General features: G+C 45.2%; 1 protein-coding gene across 3 annotated transcripts in view; it reads left to right on the top strand.

Moving 5' to 3' along the window:
- The first annotated feature begins 4830 nt into the window (after positions 1–4830).
- Positions 4831–6679, top strand: part of LYPD6 (LY6/PLAUR domain containing 6) — a 120124-nt gene continuing 118275 nt past the window's right edge. For 2 of the 3 annotated variants that reach the window (XM_047771960.1, XM_047771959.1), the window contains exon 1: positions 4831–4984. The gene's annotated coding sequence lies outside the window, so the exon portion shown is untranslated. The remainder of the gene's footprint in view (positions 4985–6679) is intronic. The other variant, XM_047771962.1, reaches the window with a different exon arrangement.

The following is a 6679-nucleotide window of genomic DNA, read 5'->3' as shown; positions in this document are numbered from 1 at the left end:
ATAAAAAGAACAAAATAATGCTATTTGCAATAACATGGATGCAACTAGAGATTCTCATAGTAAGTGAAGCAAGTCAGAAAGAGAAAGACAAATGCAATATGTTATCACTTATTCGTGGCATCTAAAATATGGCACAAACAAGTCTATCTGCAGAATCAAAACCGACCCACAGACATGGGGAACAGATTTGTTATTGCCAAGGGGGAAGGGGGAGGGAGTGGGATGGACTGGGACTTTGGGGTTAGGAGATGCAAACTATTACATTTAGAATGGATGGGCAATGAAGTACTACTGTATAGCACAAGGAACTGTGTACAATCTCTTGGGATAGAACATGATGGGAAATGATATGAGAAAAAGAACACATATATAGTATGACTGGGTCACTTTGCTGTACAGCAGAAATTGGCACAATATTGTAAATCAACTATAATTTAATTTCTTCAAAAAATCAAAAAAAATATTTTGGTGATTAGGACTTACTTCCATGGCACAGGTGGTTTAAGAATCTGACTGTAGCAGCTCAGGTTGTCGCAGAGGTGCGGATTCAATCCCCTGCTCTGAGCGGTGGGTTAAAGTATCTGGTGTTGCTGCGGCTGGAGCTCAAACTCAATCCCTGGACCGGGAACTTCCATCTGCCATGGGTGTGGCCATAAAAAAAAAAAAAACTTTTAGTGATTAAATTGCTATAAATATTTGCTTGGAGCTTTTTGTGTGAATATAGCCTTTCATTTCACTTTGGTAAACACCCAGGAATGCAAAATAGGGCCATATGTATAATGGTATATTGAACTTATAAAAGCTGTGAAAACTATTTTTAGAGTGGCTGTACCATTTTGCATTCCATCAGCAATGTATAACAGTTTAGGTTGCTCTGCATCCTCATCAGAATTTGGTATTATCAATTTTTTAAAACCATTACATAAATATATAGTAGTATTTCATTGTAGTTTTAATTAGCATTTCATTAATGACTAGTGATACTGAGCTGTCTTATACTATTTGTCATCTGTATATCCTTTTTGGAAGAATAACTATTCAAATCTTTTGTCCATTAAAGAAATTTAGTTGATCGTTTTCTTATTGTTAAATTTTGAGAGTTCTCTATATATACTGGCTGCAAGTCCTGTGTCAGATATATAATTTGCAAATATTTTCTCCCAGTCTGTGGTTTTTTCTCATTCTTTCAACACTTTTGTTTGACGAGCAAACATTCTTAATTTTGATAAAGTCCAGTTTATTTGTCCTTTATGGACTGTGCTTTGTATCTTACAATTGTATATTTATATGCCAATTTATAAGCCAAATTTATAAAAAAACTAAAAAATAAATTCCTCCTAGTAACAATATATTATCTATAAATAGTACATTAGCTATGTCTCCTAAATGTGACATCAAACAAGAAGAAATTAGATAATTTTTCCTGGGAGAACTAGATTATAGTTATGGAATATGAGACAATGATCTAAATTTTTGAATTTAATATTAATTTAAAATTTTTGAATTTAATATTTAAAGATTTCTTTTAATTTTTAAAGATGTCTAAAATCTTTAAAACTGAAGATTTTTAGATTTTGTACAATTATAGTGTGTAAACACATGAAATGAAATGCTTCTCGAGGGCTTCAAATACCTATTTACTTATTCATCCACTTATTTCTTTAAAAATTTTTACTGAGCACCTATAGTGAGCCAGGCACCATGTTCTGAATGAGGGCACAAAGATGAATATGATGGGATGTGGAACTTTGGACAAATAAATCAACGGATTATAACACAATGTGGGAAGAACTATAGTGGCACCTGTTCAAAGTAAACCATGCTTCTTTTAGCACAGGTAGTTATTTCATCACACTTACCTCAGTTTGCAATTATTTATTTGTGTGGTTAGCCTTAATGTTTGTCTCTCTCATGGTCTGCTCCAGGAGTATAAATATGATACATATTTTCTTCATTGTGGCTGGCACATAACAGGAGCTGGATTAACAATGGTTGAATAAATAAAAGGCTTGCTATTGAAGTGCAGAGAGGAGAAGTTGCTAAATATGCAACTTATTTAAAAAGATGACATTTGAAGTAAGTCTTAAAGCAGAGGTAGGAACTTGATGGTTGGGTGGGGGTGGGTAGGAGGAGAAGGGCAGCATTGCAGCACTGTATAGTCTTAGCCTTGGGCACATGAAGCCTTATAACACTTATGGGAAGGACAAAAAGTCCCAGTGGGTTAGGACCATCCTATGTAGAGAAGTGTGGGGGCAGCAGATGAAGCCAAAGTGGACGGCAGCAGTCAAGATGGGAAGGAAGGGTCTTATCAACCATTATGGCTTTGAACTCCATAGCAATGGAGTCGGGGGTACTAAAGGATTGTAAGCTTTTTTTTTTTTTTTTTGGTCTTTTTAGGGCCACTCCTGTGGCATTTAGAGGTTCCCAGGCTAGGGGTCAAATCAGAACTGTGGCCTAAGCCACAGCCACAGCAATGAGGGATTTGAGCTGCCTCTTCGACCTACACCACAGGTCACAGTAATGCTGGATACTTACCCCACTGAGCAAGGCTAGGGATTGAAACCATGTCCTCATGGATACTAGTTGGGTTCATTAGCCACTAAACCATGAAGGGAACTCCAGGATTGTAAGCTTTTCAATGACACCATAGAGCAGTTAGGACTGTTGAAGCCCTATAAGAGATGATAAGGGTGTGGCAGCAGTGGTAGAGAGGTTGAGAAGGGACAGACCTGAGAGCTATTCCCATTAAGTCCAGAAGACTGGATTTATGGGACTTGGGGATTGATAAGATATGAATGGGTAAAGTAGAAGGAGAATTTTTTAGCTCTTCTGATGCCTGAAAAGTATTGTATGTAGGGAGTTAACATATTTAAAATTTTTTTCCTGATTAATACACATTCTTTAGAATATATAGTAAAGTATAAAGAAGACAACAAATCACCTGTTATCTCAGCACACAGAGACATTGTGAGCACCTATCCTTCCATCATTCTTCTAAAATACATTTTTGAAAAGAGAGCCTAAGGATTCTATCTCCACCAGGAAATGAAAGTCTCATGAACTGCATTAATATATTGACTTTAATTTTGAACCCAAATGTCATTCTATGCTGAGCTGATTTTATATATATATATATACATATATATGTATATATACGTATATATATGTGTGTATATATATGTATATATATCTCAAGTGAGTTAGGTACGTAGATGGGAACTTCGGAAGAAAGAACTGTCATCCCTGGAAACTAAATAAAGGGCAGCAATGACACTTAGGACATGACCTCATTAGTAACAGATTTGCAGAGGTAACCTACCCAGTCACTGAGGGACATTTCCAGGTTCTGTCTGATTAATTCATGTTCAATTCATTCAATGTGCTGAGCCCTGCAGGAAGGCAGCACCGCAGCGATCATCTCCCGTGTCCAAATGTTCTAAAGGAGTGCTAATTATTTTTGCCCACCTGAACCTAGAGCTTGTGTGAACCTGTGCATTAAACTAAGTAAGAGAAAAACTTTCTGAGGTCCAGGAGCTGTTAACCAAAAATATATTATTTGTGACCCTTCCAAAATAGAGGAAATCAGAGGGAAGTTTCCAAAAAAGTGGGGAAAGGGATATTTTTATGTTGAGAGGGAGTGAATTAGGGGGAGGAACAGAAGCAATGGGATTCAGAGGCGGTCTGCCTGAAAAGAAACTCGAAGTATAGAAAGGCCAAGGAGGAGAGAAAGGGGCCTCAAAGACGAAAGTAGCCACCGGGGCGGGCCGTCCCAGCCAAGGCAGTCTGCAGGCCAGGTACCAGGTGGAAGTGGGGCAGCTGGGGCAGCGGGGGGCAAACTTTCAGCTCCTGGATGAACCCGCTGAGTCCTCCCTCCAGACCTTCCTGGGGATCTTCCATAGTCACCCGCCTCCATCCCCACTCAATCAACCCTCAGCGGTACTCAGAGCAGAGGCGGGTGGAACAGTGCTCCGCTTCCATTCTGAAGTTCTGGATTGAAAGGTCCAGGCGACTCAAACATGATTTACAACAGGGAAGAGAAAAATCAAACCTGCAGAAAGGTTAGGGGTTGGAGAATTTATTTGAGGGCGGAAGGTGGGAGAATTCTGCCCTGGGCTTTTCCCACCAAAGCCCACAACTCCCACTTCCTCACGAGGACCTGCCACCAGCACCCCGCCCCGACTCTCTCCCCAACTCCGTGGTCCGCCCCGCCGTGTGGGTCTTTTATTGCAAAAGTCAAGTGGTCCAGGTCTGCCCTGGGTTCGACTTAACTTTTCAGTTCTGGTTATTATGTACAGCGGGTTTCTCACGGCCCCGGGGGTGGCGGGGAGTAAGTTTTGGCTGGGGCCGTTTTACACTGCCAGGCTTTCCTTCACTCAGCTACTGGCCAAGGAAGCGAGCGGTGCAGGGGGTCGCTCACTGGAAAGGGTCAGTGCAACCTGAGCAAATACTGCTGATTTTGAACGCTCACCGCGAGCAGACTTCAAAGACAGGTCTCACATCCTCCCGGTTCCGTCCGTGGAACTCGGCCACTCGCCCTGCCGGTCGCAGCGTGGAGCCAGGAAATCCACCTGCGCCCGGCAGTCAGCTCTCGGCTGCCGGAGTTTGCACACTTGGCGCTCAGGCCCACGCCCTCGGAGTTGGGTTGTGCGCACCGAGCCAATGAGCTCGCCTGGGGAGAGATCGGCTCTCCCCGCGCGCGCTGATTGGTCCCACGACCGGCGAGGCCGAGCAGGCGGGCAGCAGCTGCGGGCTGCAGCGAGAGCCCGGCGCGAGTGGGAGTGGCGCGGGCGCCCCCCGCCGCCCTGTCCCTCCCCTCCGCGTTCCCTCCCTCTTTCCCTCCCGCCCTCCCTCTCTCCCTCCTCGCACTCCCCGGCTCTGGCCGCGCGCTGGCGGGGCTCCGCATTGCACACTCTGGGGGCGCCGCAGTGTTCGTGGGATGGGGCAGCGGGCTGCCGCTGGCGGCCGGAATCCGCGTGCAGCCCGGGTGAGTAGAGGCGGGCTTCCCGGGAGAACACAAAAGGAGCTGGGGCTCGTGCCAGCGGCCCAAGCTAATGTGGGGCCTGGGCCAAGCACGGAGTGGCTTGAGTCCCCGGAACTACCCAGGGCTAGGACAGTCCTTCCCCCAGCTCCCCGTTCCTGGCCAGAAGAGCTGGGGTCCTCGCCTCTGCATCCCGCTCCGGTGTTTTGCCCCGGAGCGGGCAGCCAGCACTGTGCGCAGCCTGGAGGGGCGTGTGTGTGCGTGTGTGTATTGCTGGCGCGCTGGGGGTGAGATGGAAATGTCAGAAGCTGCCAAGTTCAACGCTGGATGAATCTTTCCCAAGAGTAATTTAGCACCTTCCCAGAGCCCAGCGTGCGTCCACTAAGAACTCCAGCACAAGGGAGAATCCAGGCAGCGAAGTGGCAGAACCCCACATGTTGCTGCGGGGCGGGCGGGGGTAGGGATGTGGTGGAGTGGGGGTGGGCGGTGGCAGTGGCCCGGCTGCGTCCATCCAGAGGCGCTGCGGGAGGGGCGGTGAGCTGTGGAGCCTCCAGCCATTGCCAGAACGCACGAGGCTCTCTAACCACCCTTTCTGGGGACTCGGAGAGGGGGCAGTTCACCCACGGAGCCGGGGCTTCGCCTGGGCTTGACTTGGCGCTCTGCTTTTCTCTCCAGTAAGAGCAGTTCCATTGATTACATTTGGTTAAACAGCCTATTTTAGTCTTAAGCTCTCTGTGCGTCGGTTTATCTGACTCGGTGTGACCCTCGCCAAAATCTCACCAGCTCCCCGCCCCCAATCCCTGCTCTGGGCACCTCACTGCATGGTTCAAAACTTGATGTTTGAGCATGATTGCATCCGGCGTGGTCCCTAGAATCTCAAGTGTCAAAATCATTTCCCATTTCCTAGGGTTCTCCAAGGACTTGTAATTTGGGGTTGGGGGGTTGAGAAGAGAGGAACTCTGGTAGCGAATTTGTTGGTAGAATAGCAGTGACTTCCCAGAGCAAATGACAAAATGAATGTTAAGCTTTTCCCTGTGGTAGCTTATCCAAGGTGTGACCTCCAAAATTCAATTTTCTTTGTGGGAGGCTAGGGAGTTTAGATTCTCCAGGGGGAAGCTTATTTCTTGTTAAATTGACTTACGGTGACATACACTCTGTTCTGCTCTGTTCTGGCCAGCCATTGCAGATGTCTTGGTATTATTAGAGCAATTCCCTTAAAGCCATTACATTTTTTTTCAGTGAGAGGAGCTCAAAGTAGCTGTTTAAAATTTTGGATCTGCACCTTATTTCTCTAGAAGACATTAATGGTTACTGTATATGTGCTCATGTGTACCAAGTTTGCAAAAGGTATTTGTGCAATTGTCCATGAAATGGCTTAATGCACATTTATATTAAATCCATTTAAATGTAAAACATCTATCTGTTTTCCATTTTAGTTTCCCCCTTGACCAATGGCACCAGACTGAAACAGGACTTAAAAGAGTCTTCCTGGTTTAAAATAGGGTTTTCCAGAACTCTAGTCCTGAGAGCACACAGTAAGCTTTCTGAGATGGTAGGCACATAAAAGCTGTTAAATTTTTGAACTGTTTTTTTTTGCGCGGGGGTTAAAAATATCAAAAATGGAGTTCCCATTGTGGCTCAGTGGTTAACGAATCTGACTAGGAACATTGAGGTTGCGGGTTTGATCCTTGGCCTTGCTCA

This window comes from Phacochoerus africanus, chromosome 3 (assembly GCF_016906955.1).
Source record: "Phacochoerus africanus isolate WHEZ1 chromosome 3, ROS_Pafr_v1, whole genome shotgun sequence".
Lineage (NCBI taxonomy): Eukaryota > Metazoa > Chordata > Mammalia > Artiodactyla > Suidae > Phacochoerus > Phacochoerus africanus.
The sequence above is the reverse complement of the archived record's forward strand: the minus strand, read 5'-3'. Positions and strand labels throughout refer to the sequence as shown.